Source organism: Marmota flaviventris, chromosome 3 (assembly GCF_047511675.1).
Source record: "Marmota flaviventris isolate mMarFla1 chromosome 3, mMarFla1.hap1, whole genome shotgun sequence".
Classification (NCBI taxonomy): Eukaryota; Metazoa; Chordata; class Mammalia; order Rodentia; family Sciuridae; genus Marmota; species Marmota flaviventris.
Window position 1 is genome coordinate 69,096,190 of NC_092500.1, and position 27,845 is coordinate 69,124,034.

General features: G+C 40.5%; 1 protein-coding gene across 9 annotated transcripts in view; it reads right to left on the reverse strand.

Annotated features, from left to right (window-relative positions):
• Window positions 1-5,335, reverse strand: part of Pced1b (PC-esterase domain containing 1B) — a 63,793-nt gene extending 58,458 nt beyond the window's left edge. For 6 of the 9 annotated variants that reach the window (XR_011707091.1, XR_011707090.1, XR_011707088.1 and 3 more), the window contains exon 1: window positions 5,170-5,335. The gene's annotated coding sequence lies outside the window, so the exon portion shown is untranslated. Of the gene's footprint in view, window positions 1-3,940; window positions 4,071-5,169 lie in introns of those variants that run through there. The other 3 variants (XM_027950064.3, XM_027950065.2, XM_027950067.3) reach the window with 2 other exon arrangements.
• Between the last annotated feature and the right edge of the window lie 22,510 nt (window positions 5,336-27,845).

The window sequence follows — 27,845 nt, forward strand, 5'->3', positions numbered from 1 at the left end:
AAAATATTCTGGGTATAAGGGCAAAAATAATATTCCCTTAATATCAACAACCTTTTAATAATTTCAGTCACAGATTAATTGAACTTTATGAAAGCCACGATCATTTTATCCACATTTTCTATTTTAAGGAACATGATTATTTTTCTTATCTTCTTGGAATGGAATGCTATACACAGGCCACAAATCAGCTCATTAAATATTTACTTATAGATGCATTTATTACAGCCAGTTGGTGTGTGTTTGTATTTAGATCCATGCCTAGTTACCTTAAAAACGTGACAAAATTTGGCAAATCACAAAACAATTTTTTTTTCTTGTATGACTTTAACAGCCTGCATGCTTTTGATAATTTCTCTTCAAAGCATTTGCATTTAGCACTTTCAAGGACATAAGAATAAATAATTTGTTTCTATTGCAAGGCTAAGGTTGTAGGGATTTGGGAGGTTATGGGTTGAGAAGCCAAATCAGAGGTTTCATCCCAAACCAAATCAGAGGTTTCACTATGCAGGATGGATGAGATGAGAAGTGAATTTATTTTTATTTATTATTTTTATTGTTACCATTATTTTTTGTGGAGCTGGGGATTTAACCTAGGGCTTCATGCATGGTAGGCAAGTATTATACCACTGAGCCAGAACCCCAGCCCTGAGAAGTAAATTTATAAAAGATCCTCTTCTGTCAGGATTTCTTAACCTTTCTGCAAGTTTTCTTAGATGTATTATGTTTTATGCAAATCCTGCATTCTGTAGCTTAGTAGCTTAGTAGTTCAGAGCATGACTTTGCAGGCTAAAAAGTTGAGTTCAGAGTCCCAAGGTCCTTAACCCGAGAGCTGTATGACTATGGGAATGATACTCAACCCCTCTGTGTCCTTTCTGATTTCAAAGATGAACATGCAAAGTGCTAAATAGAATGCTGGGCACTTAGTAAATGCTCAGTTTATTCTAGGCATTAGTAGATGGAGGAGTCTAGTTCAACAAAACTAAGTCATTTTGGTCATAGCCACCTTTTTGACTATCAGGTGACCCTGGCACACATCCCAAGCTCTACAGACAAACAAAGTTGTTAGGATAGTCAGCGGAGCACGGTGTCCTGACCACTGACACCCAGACTGTTTCTTTCTTTTTCTTTTTTCTTTTTGATCTGGAGATTAAACCCAGGAGCGCTTAACCACTGAGCCACACCCCCAGCCTTTTTTTGTATTTTAGAGACAGGGTCTCACTGAGTTGCTTAGGGCGTCTAAGATTATAGGTATACACCACTGTCCCCGGCTCCAGACTGTTTCTTAACTGTTTTGAGAGAAGTCAGGTTTATCAGTTGACTCTAGCCCACCTTTATCTCGCTTAGTGCAAAAACCCCTTCCTCCTGCCTTGGGGTGTGGGGATTCACATGTGTTATTGCTGCCCAAGACACTCTCTGTCCTTAAGGCTCTGATAAATTCCCTTTGTGCACTATAGATCCATCTGCCTCTGTTTTTGGTCTCACATCTCCTGCTGCCTTTGGCAGCTGGTATGCGTGCCCTGGGACTGGGATTTTCTGAAATAGTATACGGACATCCTTGCTTTTGTAGTATAAAACAATACTTTAAAGGACAAAGTACAAAATAAAACATAAATACCGACAGGCACCCTATTTGATAGGCCCAGCTCCGTGGACTTGTGTGACCTTCTCCCTGCAGGAACAGTCTCTGCAGGAGAGAAGACTACAGAAACCATCCTGAGGCCAAGTGAGGCTCAGGGAGACTGAGCAACTGTTGGAACCACACAGTCAGGCTGAACTTGGACCAGGGACCCGGCTTCCTGGATCCTGGACCCATAGTTCCACAGCCACAGTTCATGATTTTATTTATTTATTTTTTAAAGATTATAAACCTTTGGCTCAGAGGCTTAGAGGTTGAGGCAGGAGGGTCCCAAATTCAAAGCCAGCCTCAGCAATTTAGCAAGGCCCTAAGCAACTTAGTAAGACCCTGTTTCAGAATAAAATTTTTAAAAAAGGGCTTGGGATGTGGCTCGGTGGTTAAGTGTCCCTGGGTTCAATCCCTGGTACAAAAAAAAAAAAAAAGATCATAAATCTTTTTTACCAAGCCTAAATAATTTAATGAGAAAGGAGAATTGGGGCTTACATTATGTAGCATTATTCCTCACCTCTAAATAATATTATATTGCATTAGAAGACTAAATCACTAGCTTATAGTTTCCTGATTCCAGTTCTCTCTCCTTCCAGTTTTTCTCTCTCTTTTAATGACTTAACCACTTGTTTAAAATGTGCAGGTCAGTATTTGGTCTATTCATACTTGTCAAACAGATCTCCAGACCTTTTTTCATCTTGCAAATCTGAAACTCTGTACCATTGAACAGCCCCATGCCCTGCTCCCCACTCCCTAGCCCCTGGTAACTTCCTATTCCATTGTCCACTTCCCTCCCTTACATTCACCTGATTACTACATCTTTCAGAGCACAGCTTTGTCAAATCCCAGGCTGGGAGCTCTCAGATCCTCTATGTTTTATTTCTAGTCAGATGACAGCTATTTTTTAGTTACAACAAATTTTCCTTTCCTCAATCCATGCTGCCATAAACCATGCACACAAAGAAGTTTTACCCTTAGGTCTGAAAAATACCAGAAGGACCTGATCAGCAGAAGCTGGCAGAGAATCTTCTTTATGGTTTATACTCATAATCTGTACTTCAAAAATTTCTCTTAAAAATGCCTTTAATCTTTATTTTTAACTTGTCATACTTTACAGCTCTATCAACAACATTGTCAATTTAAGAAATCTGGATGTTCAAAAACTTGGTGCTTTTAAGTGGCATTATCAATTAACTATAACAGTGGTGCTGTTATCTTTGTTAACACTAAATGCAACCATTCATTTACTTAAGTGGTAGCATTACAGATGCAGTAATTTTCCCAATTTTTAAAATTATCTAAAACTTGGTCATACTACATTTATTTATTAAGTTTTTTTTTGTTTGTTTGTTTGTTTTTAATCCAGGGGTGTTTAACTTGGGGTGTTTAACCACTGAGCCACATTCCCAGCCCTTTTAAAAATTTTCTATTTGAGACATCCAGATTTCTTAGGACCTAGCTAAATTGCTGAGGCTGGCTTTGAACTTGTGATCCTCCGTCCTAGGCCTCCTTAGCTGCTGGGATTACAGGTGTGCACCACTGCACCCAAAGACATATATTTATAAAGCAAATGTTCTCAAATTTTAAAATGTTATTAGCAGGAGCTGGGGTTGTGGCTTGAGGAACTGGGTTCGATCCTCAGCACCACATAAAAATAAAATAAAGATATTGTATCCACCTAAAACTTAAAAAAATATTTTAAAAAATGTTATTAAAAGCTAAATTCTTGAATGTGAAGTTGCTTCATCTAGTAAGGTAGAAATAGCTTAATATTTTTGGTATCTTCTGTTCTTCCTTTCTTTCTTCATTAGATAAAATATATTCACCTGATGCCTCTCTCAGCAAGGCACAATACTTGGTATCCAATATTCTAAAATATACAAGAATTACCAAGAGCAAAGAAATCTCTCTCTCTCTCTCTCTCTTTTTTCCTGCTGGTACTGGAGATTGAATCCAGGGGTGCTTCACCACTGAGCTACATCCCAGCCTTTTCATTTTGAGACAGGGTCTCTCACTAAGTTGCTGAAGCTGGCCTCAAACTTGTGATCATCTTGCCTCAGTCTCCCAAGTTTCTGGGGTTACAGGTGGATACCACTGAGCCTAGCAAGAATGTCTCTTTGCTGCTGATTGAATAAACTCTGTGTCTATGCAAAGAAACAATTTAAAATAAATGCTAAGTGAATTATTTTATTTCTCAAGTCTGTACCTTCTCTCAATAAGTGAGATCAATATCCCCTTGATTGGACCAGACAGAAATCTCAAGATCCTCTGTGGCTCCTTCCTCCCCTTTGTCCACCACAAAAGAGTAGACCATACCTCTGAAACCACTCTGATCCACAGTCCACTTCTCTCCCCTCCACAGCCTCTACCAAGAGTCCAGTTCAAATATGGACTCCTGCTGTGGCTTCCTAATTCTTCGGGCCATAGTTTTCTTCCTCCGGGTCCGTTCTCTAATCTGTGGTCTTTGCTCTTTCTAAGATGCAGACCTTACAATTTCACTTCCTTCCATAGGCCCAATTTCACCTCCTCAACCACGCTGAAATGTTTCTGAAGAGACCAGCCTTTCTGCCTTAGGCACATTAGCCAGATCCAGAACCATTCCTAGGAGAAGCCTGAAGATCCTGTTGACAAGGCATCCCCAGCCCCTTAGATAATAACAGTCATGACCAACACTACTCAGTAGACTGTTCCAAGTGCTTTAGGGGTAGTAAATCTTTTTACAAAATCAACAATAATAAATATTGCTGCCATTTATTGAGAGCCTCCTTTATATCCAAGCATAATATATCCATTAGTTACCTCAGAGCACCCGCAGGGTAGGCATTACTGTCTCCACGGGGAAAATGAGGAGAGAAAGAACTTGGTTTGCCTGAGGTCAGTCAAATGGTAAGGAACAAGGTGTGAATCAACCTGGGGTCTGCCTGCCTGCTCTCCACTCACCACCAGCATGGGATGCCTCACTGCACCCCGGAAGGCACAGATGCCACACCTGCAGTAGTGATGTATGTGCAAATTAACTGTAGCCACCTCAAGCAGGCTGTTTTGACTTATTACTTATTACTTGGAAGGGAACAGGGGCTGACATTCGGTCAACAGTGTGTGGCTGCTTTAGTCTAGAGACAGCAGGTTCAGGAGTCCTACAACTTGTAGACTCAAAGGGTCAGGAGCATGGAAAAATTTCTTATACTTCCTTTCTTTAAAAAGCTTTCTGGTGACTGCTTACACTCCTCAGAGGGGAAAGAAAACCAGCAAATGGTGGGGGTTCAGAGAACCGTGTTAGCCCACAATGTCTGAAGGAGAAATTCTCATTCACAGAGCTTGATTAACCACAGACTGATATTTTAGGAGGAAGTAGGCTAAGAAAAATCTGCAACCCTGGCCTGTCATATGCTTAGTTTGTGAAAGAAAACCAGAGAAAGAGCTTACGATTTCTTTAAATGGAAAAACCCAAATGGAAAAAAGCCCCCAGGTGTTTTGTCTGAGTAAGTCCTCAGTGTATGTCATGGGGTGGATGCAATTTCTTTAGGCGCTGAATGAATCCTTACCTGTTTGTGCAAAGAAGGTTTCCTTGTCCTCTCCATTCATCCTTGGGTCCTGAGGAGATGGGAAGAGGAAGAAAGGGAGGTCTGTGGGCATGGCCCACTGGCACCCTTGCTAAGAGGAGAAAAAGTTTGTTGGGAGCTCTGCTTGGTCACCTGCTGGTCGGCTGAGTCATCCTGGACCTATCAAGAGAGACAGCACTTCCGTCAGTAGGCTGGGTGGCTGGAGGGCAGGTCCCTGTGGCCTCAGGCTGCTCTGGGGGGGAGGGGGGCAGTCGGGCCTTCCTTTCATAAGAAGCTAATTAGATGCAATTTTTGCTTTGGCTCTTCTTGGTGTTACCAGATAAGCCCAGCTGCTAGCTCCCTACTTCTCAAGCAATCTAATAGGCTACTCAAACCAACCAGTGATATTATCCCAGGGTTAGGTAGTAACTAGCAAAGGGTGGTAGAAAGCAAAGGGTAGTAGTTCATTCATAAAATAAATAAATAAGCAGAAGCAAAGGAGCTAATGGGAAAACATGTCAAGAGAAAAGAATTTATGGGATAAACTTGGCAGGGTCCATTGATGTTGATGTGGAGCTAGAGTCGTCTCTATTTATCTGGGAAGGAAGATTCCTTTAACAGCACACTAAGGTAACTTCTGACCAGCTATTGACCCCAGCGCCCACTTTAACATGGGATTGACTTGTAGATGAAGCACCCCTTATTACATGTAGAAAATGACAAACCCCAAAAGTAGTGAGACCTGGGAAAAGGGGAGTAAGAAGGAAAGCCATACATTGAGAGCACTGATCCTTTCCCAGTACATTCTTTCCCGGTGAATAAAACAAACCCTGAGGAAGAAGTGTCCGTCAAACCTGGAAAGGCAGTCTTTGGGAAGAGATCAAAGCATTAATCCTTCTGTTACTGCTGTTTACCTGTGATGAGTCCTTGCTTCCTTGCTGAAGTATAACACCAGAGAAGCACGCCGAGGCAAGTGTAGAATGGAAAATAGAAGCTTATTAAAGGACAGCAGAAAAGACTTCTCCCCAGAGGAAAAAGGGGACCCAAAAGTTGGAATCCATGGAAGGGGGAGGTCTTCCCTTTTTTATAGCTAAAATCTTCTTTCAGCTTCCCCACACTCCTGTCCTTTGTTTTCTGTTATCTTGCAGTGATAGAATGCAGGTGGGAAGGCCAAAAGGTCCGGGGAATAGGTGGGCTGGAGGAGTAATCTGGGCAGAAAGGGCCTGGGGCGGCTTTTGGATTAGCACCTCCCAGTTTGCTGGGAGCTGCTTCATTAACATTTCCTTAGGAAGGGCTCCAGGGCCTTGGGGACATTAACATTTCAACTTCCCCAAGTGCTGCTCTGCTTTCCTGGACTACATTCTCAATAATGGCCTCCATTTTGTTTATCTTACTTATATTAGACTCGATTTACCTAACTACACTACCTACCTAGCTTTAAATCTGGCTTCACTTCTGTAAAAACTTCTTTCCAAATACCAACCACTGACCCCTGGCTCTCCATCAGGCCAGTAAGATAAATCCCAGAAACTGACCACTGACCCTAGACTCCCTCCCATTTTGCCCTGTAAAAAAGACCCCAAATTCCTAAGCACTAAAACTGACCCCTTCACTGATTGATAGAACAAACTCCAAATTCCTGGGCGCCCAAAGAAAACTGATATGCTCACTAGACCACCTCTCAGAATAACCTATAGAAGCCCAGGCCCTTTCTTTTTTTCGGGGGCTCATTTTCTACCAGGAAAGTGGGTCCCACCATGGCGTCATTTCGTCCCTGCATCCCCTGCCCCTGTGTGAAACTTCATTCCTGAATAAAGCTCTGAGCTGATTTGTGAAGTTTGCATTTGTCCTGATCTTTCTGCACTAACACCCCTAAATAGCATAGCCACCAAGACAGTTCCAGAGAAGAGCAAGTAAAGTAAAAAACTCCACTTCCTGAAGTGAAGGAGGAGTTGAACACCTGATTGGCAAAGAGTATAGAAGGTGATTCCAGTTGTCCCAGTAAACATCAAACAGTAATAAACTTGGAGACAGCATTGTCTCCTTTGTCATTGTCTGCTCAGAGTCATCCCCTCCCCCCTTCCTTCCCCCCTTCCCTCCCCCTCCCTCCCTCTTCCCCCCCCCCACCTCTCTCTCTCTGTCTCTCCTGCTCTCTGCTTAACCCTCTATAATAAAGTTATCTTGCATGGCTCTTGGTGTCTGACTTTAAAATTTCTTTTATCAGAACATAAGAACCAAGCTTTAGAGTTTCACTCCCTGTTTTCCTGTGACACCAGCAATTTATTTTCCATATTTGGGGAAAAAGTACCTAAGCTAATTTAGCTCTTCATCTATCACTTTCAAGCCAAAGCCCCTTTGTTTTCAGGTGCTTTGACTATGGGGTTCCACCTAGGTCCAGTAGAGACCACCGTGGTAACTCTATGTGCACTCTCCTAATAATAATTTGGAATTATCTAATAATTTGCTAGCAACCCCTTCAAAGTCCCTTCCAACCTGTGCAGTGAGGCATTTGCTTCTGATACCAGCAAAGTTGGTTCCAGCTTTGGTTGCATGACAGACTGTCAAAATTCCTGGTCATTCAAGGCCAAACCACTTAGGAGGACAGCCGCTGGTTAAGCCATCTAGTCACCATTTATGTGTTTTGGGGGTGTTGGTGTTTTAGGGAACAGTGGAACTAGAGCAGCTCCCTAACTACACTCAGATCTGTTTCTTGGTTTTCTTTTCCAAGGTTGGTCCTTAATACCTGGGACTTTTTAATTGATGAATTCATATAAAAGAGGCTGAAGAAAATGGAAGAAACTCCTGCTTGTCCCCAGAAGATTGAAGGAATTGCCAAGGAGGGAGATGCAGAACAAAACCACCAGGCCCTGTAATGCCAGATTCGATTCGTGGGACCCCAATAGACCTCCAGGAGCCGAATCCGATGCAATCACACAAGAGTCTTTATTGCAAGCTTTATTGAGCCTGGACTCACAACCATTCCGGATGCAGCGGTCCCAGGGAATGAGTCCTGGTCCTTTGTTCAGTGAGATTTTATAGGTTTGGGGGGGATACTCTAAGGGTCACAACATGTCACAGCAAATCATTTCACACCGCAGGAAAGTCAAACGACAACTCTTAACATTGATTAGCACATTCACTGGCCGGAACAAGTTGGGTAGGGGTGATTGGTTAGTACAAGAGGGGGATTCCTTTGAACTGATTGGTTTAAGCCATGAGGGGAGTATGTGCTGAACTACATAGTTTCCCAACATGTTATCAACCACCATAAACTACTTGGGGGTCATCTGGCATCCCAGGTATTTTTCCTGTCTCATGCCCATTGGTGGTTGCTAGGGGTTGCTATAGGTCCTCACCTAGCCTAACTGAGTCAGGGACACCTGGCACCGCAGATCTCTACTGTTATTTGCAGACAAACAACTCAGCAGGGTGGGTATATGCCTAGGAGTACTCTGTGGGTTTTTCCAAGGACAAGGGTCACTCCCCTTTCCTTGGACAGGCTTTGCTCTGAGGTAGAGGCTGGTTTCTCAAAAATGGAGTCACATCAGTTTCTCATCCCCCCCTTTGTCTGGAAACTTGGGTACCAATCATGGTTCCCTCAGTTGGAGGTTTATTTGGGCAGGCCCTACATCTTGGTAAACAGTCACCCTCAGGGGACAGTCTTCACTTCCCAGACTCACTCAAAATTGACCTCCTAGATCCGACCTGACTCAATTTACCTATTTACACTGACTGTCTATCTATTTCTGGCTTCAGCCCCAAGCCAGCTGTAGACCATATTATGCTCATATCCACTGAGTGCTGCCCATGGTCCTTCTTGCTTTTTCCTCCCACCTTCCCTATCTCCCCCTTCCCCTTCCTTCATTCCTTTCCTCCTTTTCATAAAATCAAAACAAAAACTATTGGATAAATTAGTTTATGTTTACAGTATCTACATATAACTTCAATTACAAGGAAAATCAAGTAGTTAGGAGATTAACTAAGTTAGGATGTTCCGATTCTTTTATGGGAAGAATCACTGTGTGAATAGCATTTTTTTTTTTTTTTTTTTTTGCTAAATTAGAAAGAAATGATATGGTTATGATCCATCTGTAGGAATCAGGTTATTTGCATTTGCAGAAAATCAGGGAGGCAAATTTGGAGGAGCAATTAAGAGCCACCTAGAACCTCTTCTATATGCCCGACTGCCTTCTCTGGACAGTAGGCGGTGGCAGATTTGGAAAACTAGGACTAGGAAAAAATCCAGAGCATAAATACCCTAAGAACACCAGACCAGGAGTTTCAAAGGCAAATAATGATTGTGGGACCAGATAGGAGATGTCAATGAGTAAATGTCCAGTAACTATTCTTGGTAACTATATTCATTTTGCATATTAAACATGGAAGATTAGTCCTCACTTCTTCCAAGAATTGTATTTTTTTCCTGAAATTCTTTTTTTGTTTGTTTTTAAAAACAGAGAGAGAGAGAGAGAATTTTAATATTTATTTTTTAGTTTTCGGCAGACACAACATCTTTGTTTGTATGTGGTGCTAAGGATTGAACCCGGGCCGCACGCATGCCAGGTGAGCGCGCTACCGCTTGAGCCACTCTTGAAATTCTTAAAGCTCTCATTATATCTCTTCTTTGGCCACTTCTTATATATACATGGGAAAAGAAAAATGCTTCTCTACTATAAGGAAGAAACAGAAATGAGAGCATGGTGGTAGTAAGTGAAAATATATAATCATCTTTAGTGTTGGAGACAATAGGGGAAGGTGAGGATTGTGGAAAACTGGAGAATGCATGTGCCAATTAAGTGGACAGTAGCCATTCTCTTTTAGCAGATTACTTCTTGAGGAAGTATTGATACTGGTGTGGGGGGGAACCTAATTATACCCTTTAGTTTCACTTGTTCTTTTTTTTTTTTTTTTTTAAAGAGAGAGAGAATTTTTTTAATATTTATTTTTTAGTTTTTTTCAGCGGACACAACATCTCTGTTTGTATGTGGTGCTGAGGATCGAACCCAGGCCGCACGCATACCAGATGAGCGTGCTACCGCTTGAGCCACATCCCCAGCCCTCACTTGTTCTTAGTTGACTTAGAAATCACTAATTTTGGAGGCCAAACAGCTGGACAAGGCATTATTAGTCTCTCACTGACCTTGCTGTAGATAATACCTCCGGCATGTGGTTCATGATAATAATGTTTGCGTAAGTACTAACTTAGGAACTTTAGGACTTGAAGACTGCTTTTGCTGAAAACACTGACTCTTCATTTGGACCTGCTGATGTCTGATAGGAATGGGATAAAAAGGAATCTCTGCCTTCACATTCTGTCTCCTTTGTGCCTATGATGGGTTGGAGTCTACTCAGCTCTTCATGTGGACATGTTGGACATTTGAGAAATGTTTTGTCCAAAACTATAATATAGAGATAATTGGTCCTAGACTTGTTTAGTCTCTCTCTCCTCCCTCTAGTGCTAAAGACACCTACCAACAGCCATTATTGGAAGTATAAGACCATGAAAGGAGTGAAAAGAGGTGGCACTTGAGTTTCTGGAATGTCTCCACCTATTCCCAGAAAAGACAAGAGGATTCCTCCCATGCATCAGCCTTTCTCTCTCCCTCATCATTCCTGCAACTGTGGGATGAGCTTCTGAACCTAGGTTTTGTAACAATACGTCTTCAATACTGTCAGATATTCCAATATTTCAGAAGAAAAAGCTGGATATATAGATTTTATGAACTATATCCTGATTTTTAAATATTGGTGCAACACACACACACACACACACACACACAAACACCACACGGGTAAAATCAAACAGCTTTGTGGCTTTGCACTTATTGGGTTACACTTCGAGCTAGACAGTAAAGGTGTCCAATTTAAGCAAATATTTGGGAATCAGGGACCACATAGCATCAGATCAAAGTGGGGCAGTGGGTAGAAGACAGGCAGGTAGTGAGGTGCAGAGGCTATAAAAGGGGGAGCAGTGGAGAAATCTGAACCCATCTTTGCCTCAGGAACAGGCTTTTTCTTCTAGCTGGAAGAAAACAAGCAATGGTTTCCCGGGCAACGTCCGGTCTGGCACAGTCTGGAAGCTCACGTGTTTTGGCAATGCTGCATCATTTCTTGATGGGCAGGTTTTGGCACGATTCCCCAGAGACTGCCAATCCAGGAATGGGAGCGGAGATGGTCTCAACTCCCTATTGCAGCACATTTCAACCCTTCTTTTAAGTGCAAAGAGTTCTTAATGAGTTCTCCTGGTCTTTATGTTTGTAACATCTTGGAATCAGGTTCTCAAAACCTAAATGCCTCATAAGTATCTTTTAGGTGTTGTTTATATTTTATCTATGGTGCTTATGGTGGATGAATATAGATAATTGGATACTTGTAACACCAATATATTGATACAATAATTGATCTGAGTGGCTGCTTTCAGGTAGATGCTCAGGTTTATATAGATTACTCCTCAAAGACAAATTTAAAGATATCTGTTTCCTGGCTGGGGTTGTGGCTCAGTGGTAGCGCTCGCCTAGCATGTATGAGGCCCTGGGTTCGATCCTCAGACCACATAAAAATAAAGAAACAAAATAAAGGTATATATATATATATATATATATATATATATATATATATATATATATATATATATGCTTCCTGCTACTAAGGCGTCTCAAGAGGGAGGATCACTTGAGCCTAAGAGTTCATGGGCAGGTTGGGCAACCTAGCACATTCTTATCTCAAAACACAACACAAAACAACAACAAAAAGAACCCAAACAAACAAACAACCTCCCCCCCCAACAAATTTGCTTCCTTTGCTAAAGAATAATGATAATAAAATAGTGTTAGGGCAGTGCCAATAACTACCCTGTCTAAAAACCTTCTTTAGGGGTCCAGGTTGAAAGACCAGTCACCTTGATCATAACCACCGTCTTGCCTGCCAGGTGACCCTGGCATACAACACAAACCCTACAGGGCAAACAAAGTCATTAATGTGGTCAGCTGTGCATGTGGTACCTGTCACCGAGGCCACACAGTTTCTTTTCATTGTGCAGTCCTGGATATCTGCCTACCTCTTTCTTGTCTCTTAGCCCCTTCCACATCTGGTGACAAGTTCTCAAACATTAGGACCAGGGTTTTCTATAACACTTTTCATACAACTTCAAACAAATCAGTGTTTTCTAGAATACTGGGGAAATAGAATTTAAGTCAACAATCGACCTTTCAATCCATATCACACATGTCTGGTTTTGTTCAACTGTCTCAATTTTTCTACTTACTTTTCAATGAGCTCAACTGTCATGGATCAGGTTATTGGTCTGATACAGCAGTGGAATGCTGTGGGCACATTATATCTTGACAGCAGCCAGGCATTTGGCAAAGCCTTAGCATTACAGATAAGATGAAGACATTTGCATAGACTAGATAAGAGCACATGTCAGTGTGATCAGAGTCATCCATATTCAGCATATCATTCAACGTTTACTCAGCAAATATTTATTGGATATTTATAGACTAGCACTGCTCTAGGTTCTGAGAAGAGGAACAAAAAATGTTTCTTATTTATTTATTTTTTTTGTAGAAGGTATCGGCAAGAAAATAGAAGCTTTAAATCAGGGACACACACACACACACACACACACATACTTTTTAAGAAGGTAACTGTAGTCTTGACTGGAGAATGGATTGTTTATTCACCCAAAGCGCATATTGCAATATTAAAATAATTTCAGAATCTCATAGGTGAAACATGGCATATCACTATAGAAGATGATACACCTAAACATTAATTTTCTATTTTTAGAACAATTTTAAGTTTACAGAAAAATTGAGCAGAAAGTACAGAGTTCTAATATACCTGCATTAGTCGGCTTTTTGTTGTGTGACAAAATACCTGGGAAAACCAACTTAAAGGAGGAAAGACTTATTTTGGCTTGTGGTTTCAGTCCATAATCACTTGGCCTCAACACTGTGGGCCTGACGTGAGGCAGAACATCATGTCAGGGAGGGTGTGACGGAGCAAAGCTGCTCATCTCATGGCAGTCAGAGAGAAAGAGGGAGAACGAGAAGGGGACAAGACATACCCTTCTAGGGCACATCCTCAGTGACCAACTTCTCTAACAGACCTCACCTCCTGAATTTCCATCACCTCCCAACAATCCATTTGACTATGAAACCGTCAATGAATTAATACATTGACAATATCAGAACCTATCATGATCCCACCACTTCCCCAAAACCCTACCTTTGAACACTGCTGCATTTGGGACCAGACCTTCAACACAGAAGCCGTTGGGGGTACATTCCAGATCCAATCCATAAAAATATCCTTTCTTCTACTTCCCCCTCACATTCCTCTGTTATTAACATTTTGTATTAATTTGCTACAATGGATAAACCAATATCGATGTAATATTAGTTAAAGTCCATAGTGTATAGCAGTGTTCACTCTTTGAGCTGTAAAGTTCTACAAGATTTTGACAACAAACGTCTCCACCGTTACAGTTTCATACAGACTGGTATCAGTCCCTATGTTCTACCTGCTCATCCCATCCTTCCTTCCTTCGCTACCATTGTTCTTTTCGCTCTCTCCAGTTTGCCTTTTCTGGAATGTCATGAAGTTGGAGTCATACAGTATATAGACAGGCCCCAACTTAACATAGTTTCACTTCGCAGTTTCTCAACATTATTGCGGTGCAGAATTGGTATACATGCAGTAGAGAGCATACTTCAAATTTTAAAATTTTTTCCGGGGCTAGATATGTGGTACACCATTTCTTGTGATGATAAGCAGCAGCAATAAGCTGCAATTTCTGGTCCACCACGTGATGGGGAGAGTAAATAACCCATATCTAGGGTGTGGTGTTTGCTCAGCTATGATGTTCAGTAGGGGAAGGTAATATTAAGTGCATTCTTTTTTTAAAAATTTTTTTTTATATTTATTTTTTTTTAGTTTTCAGCAGACACAACATCTTTGTTTGTATGTGGTGCTGAGGATCGAACCCGGGCTGCACGCATGCCAGGCGAGTGTGCTACCGCTTGAGCCACATCCCCAGCCCTTAAGTGCATTCTTGACTTACACTATTTTCAATTTCTGATGAGTTCATTGGGATATAACCCCACAGATAGTCCAAAGAGCATGACCTTTTTAAACTGACTTTCTTCACCTAGCAATAAGTATGAAAGGCTACACCATGCTTTTGCCTGATAGTTCATTTCATGTTATAATTAAATCATATTCCATTGTATGGAGGTACCATGATTTTTTTATTCATTCACCAGTGAAGGACATCTTGGTTGCTGCCAAGATTTAAAAATTGTGAAAGAACTGCTAAAAACTTTCAAATGTAGGACTTTGTGTAGCTAAAAATTTTCACTTCATCTGGGTAAATATCAAGGAATATGATAGCTGAATTATATAGTAAGGCTATGTTTAGCTTTGTAAGAAACTACCTGTCTTCTGAAGTAGTTGCACCATTTTGCATTCCTACCAGCAATGAATGAGAATTCCTGTTATTCCGTGTCCTCACCAGCATTTGGTGTTGTCAGTGATTTCAGTGATTTAGATTTTAATAGGGGTGTAATAGTATATCACTGCTTTAGTTTGTAATTCCCAAATGACATATGATGTTGAGCATCTTTTCATATGCTTATTTTCCATCTTATATTGTCTATTTTCTTATTGTCTTTCTTCTTTTTTTTTTTTTTTTTTGGTACCAGGGATTGAACTCAGGGACACTTAACCACTGAACCACATCCCCAGCCCTGTCTATCTTCTTTAGTGAGGTGTCTATTCAGTTCTTTTTTTTTCTCTTTTAATTTTTTTATTAGTTGCTCAAAACATTACAATGATCTTGACATATCATACATTTGATTCAAATGGGGTATGAATTCTTATTTTTCCACGTGTACAGATTGCAGGATCACATTGGTTATATAGCCACGTTTATTTGGGTCTTTTGAATTTAAAAAAATTGGGTTGTTTGCTTGCTTATGGTTCAGTGTGAAGACATCTTTATATATTTTGGATAAAGTTATTAATATGTATTTTGCAAATCGTAGTCTGTGGCTTGCTTTTTATTCCTTTAACAGTATCTTTTGCAGGGTGGAGGCCTGTAATCTCAGAGGCTTGGGAGGCTGAGGCAGGAAGACTGCAGGTTCAAGGCCAGCCTCAGCAATTTAGGGAGGCCCTAAGCAACTTAGCAAAACCCTGTCCTCCCCCCAACAAAAAAAAAAAAAAAAAAAAAAGAAGGGCTGAGGATGTGGCTTGGTGGTTAAACATTCCTGGTTCCAGCCCCAGTATCACAAACCAATACCCCCCAAAAATTTCTTTTGCAGAGTAGAAGCTTTCAATATTAACAAAGTCCCATTTATCATTTTCTCTCTCATGGATTATGCTTTTAGTATTGAAGTAAAGCTCATCACCAAATAGCTCATCACCTAGACTTTCTTTTATGTTATCTTTTAGAAGTTTTGTTAATTTTGCATTTTACACTTAGGTCCATGACACATTTTGAGTTAATTTTTGTGAAATGTGTAAAGTCTGTGTTAATTTTTCTTTCTCTTTTTCTCTCTTTCCTTTCCTTCCTTCTTTTCTTTTTCAATGTGGATGTCCATTTGTTAAAAAATAAACAAACTATCCTTTTCCATTGAATGGCACCTGCTCCTTTGTGGAAGATCAGTTGACTATATTTTTTTTATAGGTCTATTTCTGGACTCTATTACCCTCCTTTGATCTATTCGTCTATTCTTTCACTAATATGCTATCTTGATTGTTACAGGTTTATGGTCAAGTCTTGAGGTTGCACAGTGTCCATCTTCCACTTCTGTTCTTCTTTAATATTATGTTGGCTGCTCTGTGACTTTTGCCTTTCCTTCTAAATTTAGAATAAATTTGCTGATATTCACAAATAACTGGCTAGAATTTGGATTTCTATTGCACTGAATCTCTTCAAGGAAATGGTCCAATTCACGCAAGTTATCATATCTGTGAGCATAGAATTATTCCTAATATTGCTTTGTTATTCCTTTAACATCCATGGAATCAGTAATAATGACTCCTTTTTCATTTCTGATATCAGTAATTTCTGTTTTCTCTCATTTTGTATATCATTATATTTTAGCTATACTATTTTTATTATAAATGAGTGTAGATATATTTTTGTATACCTGTTTTATTTCTTTTCTAAGCTGCCAATTTATGTGCTCTATTTTTCCATTCTATCTAAGGCTTACTATATATTAAATGCAACTAAACTTTTGACCTGTCATACATGCTGCACATGTTTTTTTTCCAACTTCTTATTTTCCTATAATTTTATTTTTATATTTCCTCTTACATAAGCTAAAAAGTCTTTCAGTATTTTTAAATTATTTTGTCCTTTGCTGTTGTGCTAAATAATACCTAACGTTTATAGAGCATTTACTCTGTATCAGGCAAAATATAGAGTGATTTACCTCAATTAAACCTAAAGGTATTTTTATCTCCATTTTATGAATCAGAAAACTGAGGCACAAATAGGTTGAATATCCTGTTTAAGGTGGGCACATCTGTGCCAGGCACAGTGGCGCATGCCTGTAATCCCAGTGGCTTGGAAGGCTGAGGCAGGAGGATTGCAAGTTCAAAGTCAGCCTCAGCAAAAGCAAGGCACTAAGCAACTCAGTGAGACCCTGTCCCTAAATAAAATACAAAATAGGGCTGGAGATGTGGCTCAGTGGTAGGCTGCCCCAGAGTTAAATCCCCAGAGACCCCTCTCCCCACAAAAAAAACGTGGGCACATCTAAATTCTACTGCCTCTTAGCAAAACACTCCATTTGAATATGATATTACTTACCCATGCTTACTAGCATGCTGTGCTTGGGGGAGTTTCTGTCTCTAAATGAATTCAGAAAGACAATCGGAAGAGGAAGGAAAGTAGGTGAAGGGAAAATAAATAAGCTTACATTTTTTGTGTGTTTTACATATTTTAAAAAGTTATACTCATTACACGACTTCCAAAATGACAAGATTTTCAAATTCTATAACATAATAGCTATGTTTCATAATTTTTGAAAAGTTAAAAGAACTTCTTCAATTTGATATAGGGTTGATGTTAACTGGTTTGACTGATGTAAAAGAAAATGAGGCTGATGGAATATTGGAAGATGTGGAAATAATTGCACAAGAGATAAAGAAAACTAAGCAGTTTTCTTTTATCAAAAAGGCAATTATAGATTGAATATCCCTTAGAACCAGAGTGTTTTAGAGCTTGAATTTTTTCAGATCTCAGAATATTTGCATATGGGTAGGTGGGGGGAAAGACAGGGAGAGAGAGAGAGACACAGGGAGGGAGGGGGAGGAGGGGGGAGAGAGAAAGAGATATCTGGGGGATGAGAGACCCAAATGTAAACATAACATTCATATGTGTTTCATATGCACCTTACATACATAGCCCAAAGGTGATTTTTATATAATATCTTAAACAGTTTTGTGTAAGAAACGAGGTTTCATGATGTGGAATTTCCCACTTGTGGCATCAAGTTGGCACTAAATTTGGATTTTGGATTTCCAGATTAGGGATGCTCAATCTGTATTAACTTTAAGAAAAAAAAAAATCAAGGGGTTCAAAAAGTCTAATCAGAATGTACTATAACACTCTGTTGTGATTTCTGCCTTTTATGGGTATAATGAAGTAAACAATGAATATTTAACTATACTCCCCCCCCAAAAAAAGAAAGAAAAAACTGGATGAAAGGTCAGAAAGTGGAAAATGGAAAAAATAAGAACAGACAGCTCTGCTAGACTCAGGCATGATTTTCTGAGACCTTCCTGACTTGCCTCCATATCTGATCTCAAACTACCCTGGGGCTTCCGTGAGTAATCTTGTGTCTGGTGCTCACTGTAGCATGACACTTACAGGGACCACATCCTCCTTAACATAATACCCACCCATCCTCTGCCCTACTAGCGTGTTGTGTTTGGGGGTAGTTTCTGTCTCTGAATTTAGAAAGATAATCAGAAGAGGAAAGAGGATGGTGAAGGGAAAAGAAATAAGCTTAAACCGCCAGTAGATGGAATAGAATTGTAAACATAATACAGAGAGGACATACTCACTCTCTCCTCATCCTCATCTCATCCCTTGAGACATAGCTCTAGCTTTTAGAATTCTTTCTAAAGACTAACTATAAGAGACTAAAACACACTCCCACCCCCACAAGAACACATTTCTTCATTTAACAAGTTAAATATAGAATATTAATAAATAATTCACAACATTCAAAACGAAGACAATAACTTTAAGGGGAATAGTGACATGGGGTCAAAGGCCTTTTTCATACAATTTCATTTACTATCTGACTTAGACAGGTGGCACCTTTTTTATCCTCAGTGAAAATCCAGGCCCTCTGTCTCTGCTTCTCTCTGATATAAGGTCTATTCTTTAAATAGCACATGGAGCTCCTACAGTGAGACTTTCTTCTTCACAGGTCATTTAGGAATATTAACGAGAGTACTTTATTCCAGGGCTCCCAGAGGGGCAGGAAATCTTAATATTCTGAGAAGCCTCATTGTTGAGAGTCTAAGCATCTGCCAGAAATGATTGATGTCATTTGCTCTGAACAAATTTATCTTATGTTTGCAATAAAGTAGATATCCAAGGGACATTAATAGTTCTTAACTAGTTCCAATATCTGTAAAGAGGCACCACCCCGCACCCTGCCCCATGACAAGGTAGGTTGTGGCAGATGCACCTGTTCCAGGAGACAGAGGGAAGTGATCTGAAGAATCCTGGCAGCCAGGGACAAATAGCCAGTTCTGCAAGGAGGTCTTAACACGACACCAAGTTCCCTCCAGGAGGCAGAGCACATAAAACAACATGTGACATTTACTCAAAATCAAGATAGTAAGGAAGAAAACCAGGAATACACCTTAGCGAGGGCCAGAACAAGGTAGAGCCCCAGCACGGGTGATGACTGAGCAATGTGATGGGTTAAAAACAAAAACACAGGAAACAAAGTACAGCTGCCAGAACTGAAGAGAGAATGGCAGATACTCTGCATAAACAAAACCAGGTGAGGTGCAATCTGAAAATATGAACAGCAAATGAAACTGAAATCTTGGAGACTGTCTGGTTGCCTCATATAATTTATAGGACTGGAGCAATGTGCTGATCCTCATGCTGAAATTTATGTCACAGGGTGAAGATATAATTCTAACTTTTTAAAAGACCATGATTTAAGCTACTCTGGGTTGAGAGGGTGGAAGTATGTCTTTGTCTCTAAGGAAGATCATAAGAAATGCTTGTGCTTAAGAGTCACCCATAGTTTTTAACCTTTTGTTTTAGGGGTCAACCAAAAATCCAAATTCCCTAGCTCTTGTGATCCATATAGGTGAAGGCAGTAATCTGAATTAGGAGGGTGACTTGGAGGTGGGGGTAATAGATCATGAATAAGAAAACATAGTGGTTCCCTGGTTTCTGGGCTGGTTTGGATAACTGAGTGGACAGTGCTGGCAGGAATGGGGACTGTCTGATGCCTGGATGCAAAATTTGGTTCACTCTTTGAACTTGAGTCAATTACTTAACCTCTCTGAGTCATTATCTGCCAAAAAGGATAATTTTGCTTCTCAAAGTTATTGTGGAGACTAAATGAGACACAAACTTGAGAGTTTATACCTTGGTGCTTATATTGAGTCTCTAGTAATTGCCGAGTCCTGGAGGAAGTGCTGAGAATAATAAACGCAACACAGCCTCTGAATTCAAAGTATTCTCTGTTAGCTGGAAGAGATATGCAAAAACAATTAACACAATACAATGCAAGAAGCACTAAAATATCAGCGTGCATAAGGTGTTAGAGGAGTCCAAAATAATGCACTCTGCTTACAAATGTGGAGCCACAGAAAGGACTCTGGTGGATGAGGGAAAGAGGAATGGCCATGGGAGCTAGGCTTAAACAAATACAGTTTCTCCAAAATGACTTTCACTTGTGAACTTGGACACATTCATTTCTCTGGGTCTCAGTTTTCTCATCTGGGGATAATAGCACCCAGCTCAAGGAGGGATATTGAGGGTTAAGTGAAATAATGCATGAAAAATGTTCAGAACTGTGCCTGGTACACAGCAGATCTCTGTGCACATTAGCTGTTCTATTACCATTGTTCTCTTTGGAGAACTCAGGGAGTCATTCAGTTCTGCTGGATTCAAGGACATATCAAGGTCGCAGCTAATAGTAGAGCCTAAACTAGGATTCAGGCTGCCAATTTTATGCTCCAAAATGGAAGTAGAGCTTTATGTTCCTCCAACCCCACTTTTCCACTAAAGATGAAATGGAATCCTTTTGTGTAAAGTGGGTACTCCATTGAGTTTTTCCAAAAGAAAGTTTTGAATAAAGTCATTCAACATTTGAAGGAGCTCATATCTAAAAGGGTTACTTACTTCCAGGGAGATAGCCAGTCTGTATATATAAATTCACTTTTGCTAACTGAATAACTCAATTATTTTTTCCTAGGCTATATATATTTCTCTTATTTCATACCTCTAGGCACTCAGTTCTCTGGAGGCTATTTAATTGACTTTCATTTCAAAGGAAAATAAAAGTAAACAGAATAAGTTCTGAAAGGAAACTGGTCACAGGACTGACCACTTGGACACACCAAAGACAAGCAAAGCAAGTTTATTGTCAGAAATCTGACAGGCTGCCTCGCACACAGAACAACAGCAATTTCCTTCTTAGAGTTTTCTTTTGTCAGCAAGGTCATGGTTAAGGGGAAAGGGACTCTGTTTGAGGTAGGGTTAGTCTTTGTGGTTGGCACAGCAGACGCTACCTGATTTCACGAAAAGCAAGTTTCTATTTCTTAGGGGCAGAAGCGGACAGGTTTCCATTTCTCAAGAACAGAAACTGGCAATTATTTCTTTTTGAGAGAGGAGAGAGAGAGAGAGAGAGAGAGAATTTTTTTTTTTAATTAAGAAAATCACTTTATTCTAATTAATTCACAAGAACAGTATCAAAACAGTTGCTTTAAGGAAGCCACACAAACATTTGTGCAGCCCTCAATTCTGTACCAACCTAGTGAACTTCTTTCTATACAATTAGAATACTTTCTTCCTGTTGTTATTCAGAAACAATGAAGCTATTAAGTGAGATTTTACATTATGGTTTTACAATTTACCCTTTCACTACCAATTACATTTTTTTTTTTTTATAATAGTCCTTCTTTATTCACAGAGATACATTCTAGAACCCACAGCAGATGCCTGGAAGTACACATAGCTCTGAACCCTATATATTTTCCTACACATACATACCTATGATAAAGCTTATTTGTAAATTATGCATATTGAAAGAGATTAACAAAAAGAACTAATAATGAGATAGAGCAACTATAATAGTAGACTGTAATAAAATTGTCATTATCACCAATCTTTCACTTTGAGGCCATTATTTAGTAAAATAATAGCTACTGAAGCACAATGACAGTCAATCTGATAACTAAGATCACTACTAAGTGAGTAATGGGCAGGTAGGATAAACATTGTGGATACACGAGACAAAGGAATGTCCTGGGTGGGAGAGAGAATTTTTTAACATTTATTTTTCAGTTCTTGGCAGACACAACATCTTTGTTTGTATGTGGTGCTGAGGATCGAACCCGGGCCGCACGCATGCCAGGCGAGCACGCTACTGCTTGAGCCACATCTCCAGCCCCTGGCAATTATTTCTTAATAAGAAGAACGGTAGTTATAAAATGGGGGTGGGGGAAAGGAAGATGGCTGTAGTTGTGCCAACAAGTTTTACTTATAATCAACATTTAATTATTGTCTTATGGTTTAGAAGCTGTTTGCTGGCAGTTTGGAAAGTGATGAAAATGATTACACAGCATAGCCACCATTTGTGACATAGTTAAACAGATCTGTATGGAATGAGAAAACAATAATTTCAGAACAATGTAGAGATATTCCACAGTGACATGGGTGGCTGGATATATTCACACAAAGTGATGAGTTAAATTGGTGTTCTCTTGGACAGGAGAAAATGAGAATAAGAGAAAGCAATTTTTTTTTTATAAAGTCTGCACTAGGAGATCCGTATAGACTCTGGAGAAAGTGATTCCTGAGACTGCTCTAGAAAATGGTAATGGAGGTGGACTGGCAAAGAGATAGGCAGGCAGTGGTTCTCATTAGCATCACTAGATCTTAAAAATTCAAACGCCTGTGCTTAGGTTCCATCTCCCCAGAGATTCTGCTACCCTTGGGGGTGGGAAGCCCAGGTTTCCAGCTTTATGGATGCCCCCCCCCCCCATTCTAATGTGCAACCCAGGATGCAAACCTCAGTTCTTGACCAGATGGGGAATCTTTATAAGTCCTGTATAGAAAGAAGCAGGCCTGTGGTGAGTGTTTCTTCTTCCTGACTATAATGAAAACATGGCTTTCTTGAGTTCACCTAGGATAAGAGCAAAGAGAATACGCTGGATTGTGAATATTGTGTTTGCCTGGGGAAGGTCAAGGTGAGGATTTGGGAGAGATCATCTGAGATCCAGTAGAAGGATTGCAGAATGCTAATGCAGGGTAATACAGCACCAAAAAGAAACCAAGAAATTTTAAGTAAAAATAGTGCGTCTCTGAGGAGCTTAATTAAATTATGGAATTGTGTAGCTGGCAGAAAACCAAAGAGCAAAATAAGTTTAAAACCTGCTCAGAGCTTTGGGGCTGGTGAGGGTGGGCTTGGTGGACCTTGTTTAACTTCAGCAGCAGCTGTACATGGCATGGTCACGCTAGCCGCCTGTGTTTGTTGTGAACATGAAATGGGACCGTCTGCAGGCAGCTCAGAGCTCTGTGCCTGCCACAGACAGTAGTAAGCAACAGTTGACGGTACTCTTGTTATTTGAGAAGGATGAACATTCCCTTTGAATGAATTACAGTATCCCAGACTTGGGATTTGGGTGGCTGCATCCTAAGAGGGTTTCTCTAGAAAACTGGTACAGGCCTGGAGAGCCTTGGATCTCCAGTCCACAGGAAACCACTTAGTCTGTGGGGAACTGGAAGGAAGACCTCACAGAGGGGACCAGAGAAAAGGTCTGGAGGCCAAAGGTAGACTCTAGAGCAGGGAGGAAGTAGGTAGAAGAGATGAAACTGGGGTGAGGTCTGTACCCATTTTGGAGGCTGAGGCCCAGAAACTGGAGCCACACTGACATGGGCTTCCACTCGTTCCCTTTTATGAATCAATCAGCATCATGGACAAAAAAGATGGTAGAATAGACAACCTGAAAGATAATTGAATTTTACTAGTCATTTTTTTTTTTTTTACATTCATCTTTTTTTTTTTTTCGTTTTGGTTGCTAATTCCAACTCAGAATTACATGAGCTGATGCATGTGAAAATGTTTTCTAAATTGCAAAATATCATGTGAATAAAGTTTAGCATTGTTTTTCTTTATTGAGCTTATATATATATATATATAGATTTCCTCAAATGATATTGAGCTAATTTGTGCACTCTGAGTAGGCTTCTGAGCACAGTGCATCATGGTGTGTGGGTTCCCGAGGAGGAGGAGGGCGACAAAGGGCAAGGGCAATGCTGGCCAGGGTTGGAGGCAGCTCTTGCAGATCTCAGGCCTGGGATTGTAGAAAGTTATGCCAAGGGCTTGCCTTCACATCCTCACATCCATGAGGGTTTGTGCCTGGAAGTTTCAAGGATGCACCTTTTTTAATAGGGTTAGATGAAGTGAAAATGCTCAGCTGGAGAGAAACGAACATGGGATTCAAGCATTTGGCTCCCAGTCAACATTCATTAATTGTTTGCTGAAATGGAGATAAAGGTAAATATAGCACCACAAAGGGAAATGGCTTTGCAAATAAGGCCATGGCATATTGGACTCTATGTTTCTGGCTGCAGAAAGCTATTATACAAAGTGTCCAAGGCCACTCATTTATAAAATGAACTTTAAAGAATACTTTCATCATGAGGATCATGGTTGCTGTGATGATTTATTTAAGCAAGATTATATGTTTTTCTCTAAAAAGGGCTGTCCCTTCTGGTAGGGACACGTTCATGGCACATCAGAATAGTGCTGATCAGTCTGCCTTCTGCTCCCTGAGCTGTGCACACTCGTGTGGGGATGCACCTGCCCAGAGGAAGGGATGTCTTTTTCCAGGTCACACAAAGGCACCCCATGGGGTAGTGGCAGCCCAGTCTCTGAAGGTCTGAAAACCCAATGCTTCTCTTCTACTTAGATCACTTATCAGGGTGACTTCTAGACCCTGGGTAGGAAACCAATAAGAAGAGCAAAGAAGTGGGACAGGGAGAGAGGGAGAGAGCAAGAGAAAGAGCAAGAGAGGGAGAGAGAGGGAGGATGTGTGGGGGGTTAGAGAATAAAACTCATAAAAATATAAGGTAGAAGAACTGGAAAATAACAACAAAGTGAGACAAATCACGAGGAATGGTAGGTCTTGAGATAAGAGGAGGTGGCCCCCACATATTTCTGGTATTATGAGTAAACTTGAGGGAAAGTTCACAGTGACCTAATCTGCAGCCAAAATAAAATGAGGGCAAAACACAATATAGAGGCATATTGCAATAAGAAGTGAGTCTGGCACCTGAGTCCAACAATTGGATAACCAAGGCTGGAAAGAGTCCACGTTATCAGTAACAGGTTTGCTTTTAGGGAGAACAGTCAGAGGAGTGTGCTTCAACCATCCTCTTCACTTCCATCTAGGCTCCCTTCCTCCTCGGCCCCCTCCAGCACCACAGTGAGGCTGGACGGCTACAGCTTACGTTTCACATTTCCCTTTGGAGGACGAGAGCTGCTTTAGTGTTTGCATCTACTGTTCCTAACTCTGAAGGTTCAGGAACACATCCAGAGAAAGAAGCCCTTAACTCTGAGGAGCAATTTGATCCTGAAACAACATAGGAAATGGCTCAAATTCTTTTCAGTTTCCTAGGAAAGCAGCATTAGCACAATATAAAGAAGAATAACAATACCCAGGCATAAAATTTTACAGAGATTATAACGGATTAGTTCCAGGGATATTTGCTTTATGGCTCCCAGTGTACCCCCTGTTTCTCCACAGACCAGGAAGGCCTATGGCCAACACCCTTCCTGAATTCTTATCCCTACAGAGCATTTGGGTGGGACATTATGGATTCCTATGAATTCCAGCTAGGAAATTTATGACATGTTATTTTCCCATTCAGATTAGCCTTTAATAATTTCTTTACTGACTCAATGTTTAATAGACCCTGATTGTGTTAGATGCTAGTCACACAAAAATACCTAGGGCATGGTAACTGTCCCTAGAGTCCTTACCAGGAGGAGATAGGCCTGTGCTATGGTTTAGATAAGTGTTCTTCAAAGGCCCATGTGTTAGAGTTGGCTGCCAACCGTTTAGCCCTATTGGGAGGTTGTAGAATCTTTAAGAGGCAAGACCTAATAAAAATTAGGTCATCAAGGGCATGCACTTGAAGGGGATATTGGGACATTTGGTCCCTTTCTCTCTTTGCTTATAGAAAACCATAAGGTGGATAGACTTCCTCTATAATGTGCTCCCACTATGATATACTGTGCTGCCACAGAACCAAGTGACCATGGACTGAAATCTCTAAAACAATGAGCCAAAATAGACCTTTCATTTTCATAAATTGATTATCTCATGTATTTTGTCATAGCAATGGAAAGCTAATAATATATAATTTAAGAAATGACATAAAATGTTATGGTATCCTACGTATACATATGTTTGGGGAATAGAGAGGACACCAAGGAAGAAGAGGTGCTTTCTGGAAGAATAAACTGGAAATAAACCAGCCTTGAGGCAGTCAAAAGATACAGGTAGACCAGTTGGCCTATTAAAATTCTGTTAGAGCAGGTGGGAAAAAAACAGGCTCAGGTGTAACAGCTGGGTTTGGCTGGCATGTAGGAGGAAGATTCCAGTGGGAACATGACAATCCTGTAACCCATAAAGTCACACTGCTATTGGGCAGAGCATAAGGCTTGGCCTCCATATGACAAGGCTGTAGTTCTTAGATATTCCTTTTATGAAGACAATTTAACATTTAAGAATTCCAGAACTAGGGATGGGGGTTTATCCATGGTACAGTGCTTGCCTAGTGTGCACAGTACATGAAGTGCTAATTCAATTCCCAGCACTTGGAAGGAAGGAAGGAGGGAAAGGAGGAAAGGAGGAAGGGAGGAAGGGAGGGAGGGAGGGACGGAGGGAGGGAAGAGAGATTGATGGATTCCAGAATTGGATATGGAATGTTCTTCCCACTTAAAGTGCTCCTGAGAGCTGGATTTGTTAGTGTGCTTATCTCTCATCTTAGCTGGAATAATATACATTTAAAAGCACCGATGTTGGGTTTAACTATTTAAATTAAATAGTTGAAGATTGAAGATTAAAAACATGTCCTACTACACCCATTGCTGCTTACCACTAAAACAGCATCCCTGTTTGCCCTCTTCTCTCACACATTCTCTTTTTAAAAACTGGGTGGATAACTCCCTTGGAGCAGAAATGGGGGATTTTCTTTCTTTTTTCCCCACATTTTTTAATTGTCGCATTGTAGTTGTGCATACTTGCACTATAACAATAACTTGGCCAATATCACCCCCAGCACTTTCCCCCTGGAATGGGGGGTTTTCATCAGCACCAGGTTACTTCTCCTGCCTTTTCTCCTTTCTGAAATTTCCAACTCCTGACTTCAGTTCATTTTCACTCAAATTAATATCTGTCTCTTGGTTTTAGGTGAGTCCATGGTATCTCCCCATGAGTGCTACCTCAGATTCCCTTAGCACGTCTAACTTCTTACCTGGGATCTCTCTACTTGGATCCTTTACCTAAACTCCTGAGTGCTTCTGGAGAATGTAAAGATGTCTTCTGAGATGAATCTCAAACACTGTTAGACAGCATTTCTAAATGTGGCCCACACAGCAGCACAGAAGTCCAGCTTCCAATGTGACTGTCACTTCCAGCTGCCTCCCTAGAGGCTCAGGTGGTGGGACAGATTCTTGATGGCAAGGATGGTACCCTACCCCAGGCCTAGGGGACAGGTCTAATAACTCATGGGAATCTTCTTCTATTTTGGCATTGATTGTTCTGTTTGGGGGTCTGCCCAGTTCTTGCCAATGGAATATTAAAAAAAAAATGTTGTCAGTTGGAGATGTTCTAAGTGAAGACAAGATGATGATGATGATGATGACGACAACGATGATGACAACCATGACAATGATGATGATTTTGTGGTACTGGGGATTGAACTAAAGGCCTTGTACTCAGTAGTAGTAGTAGTGAGCTCGTGCACCTCTCCAGCCCTGTTCATTTTATTTGAGAAATACACTTTTTTTTTTGTTTTGTTTTGGTAGTGCATGGTGTTGAACCTAGGGCCTCATATATGCTAGGCAAGCATTCTACCACTGAGCTGTATCCTCAGCCTTTTTTAAATTTTGAAACAGGGTCTTTCTAAATTGTCCAGGCTGGCCTTGAACTTGAAATTCTCTGAGTAGCTGGAATTATGGGCATGTACCACTTTGTCCAGTTCATTTCTGTTTTATATACCCCTTATACACAATAACCTGAAGATAATTTTATGCAATATTTTAATGTGCCTGCATTTTTAAAAATATTTTTTTTAGTTGTCAATGGCCCTTTATTTATTTTATGTATATGCGGTACTGAGAATTGAACCCAGTGCCTCACACATGCTAGGCAAGCACTCTACCACTGAGCCA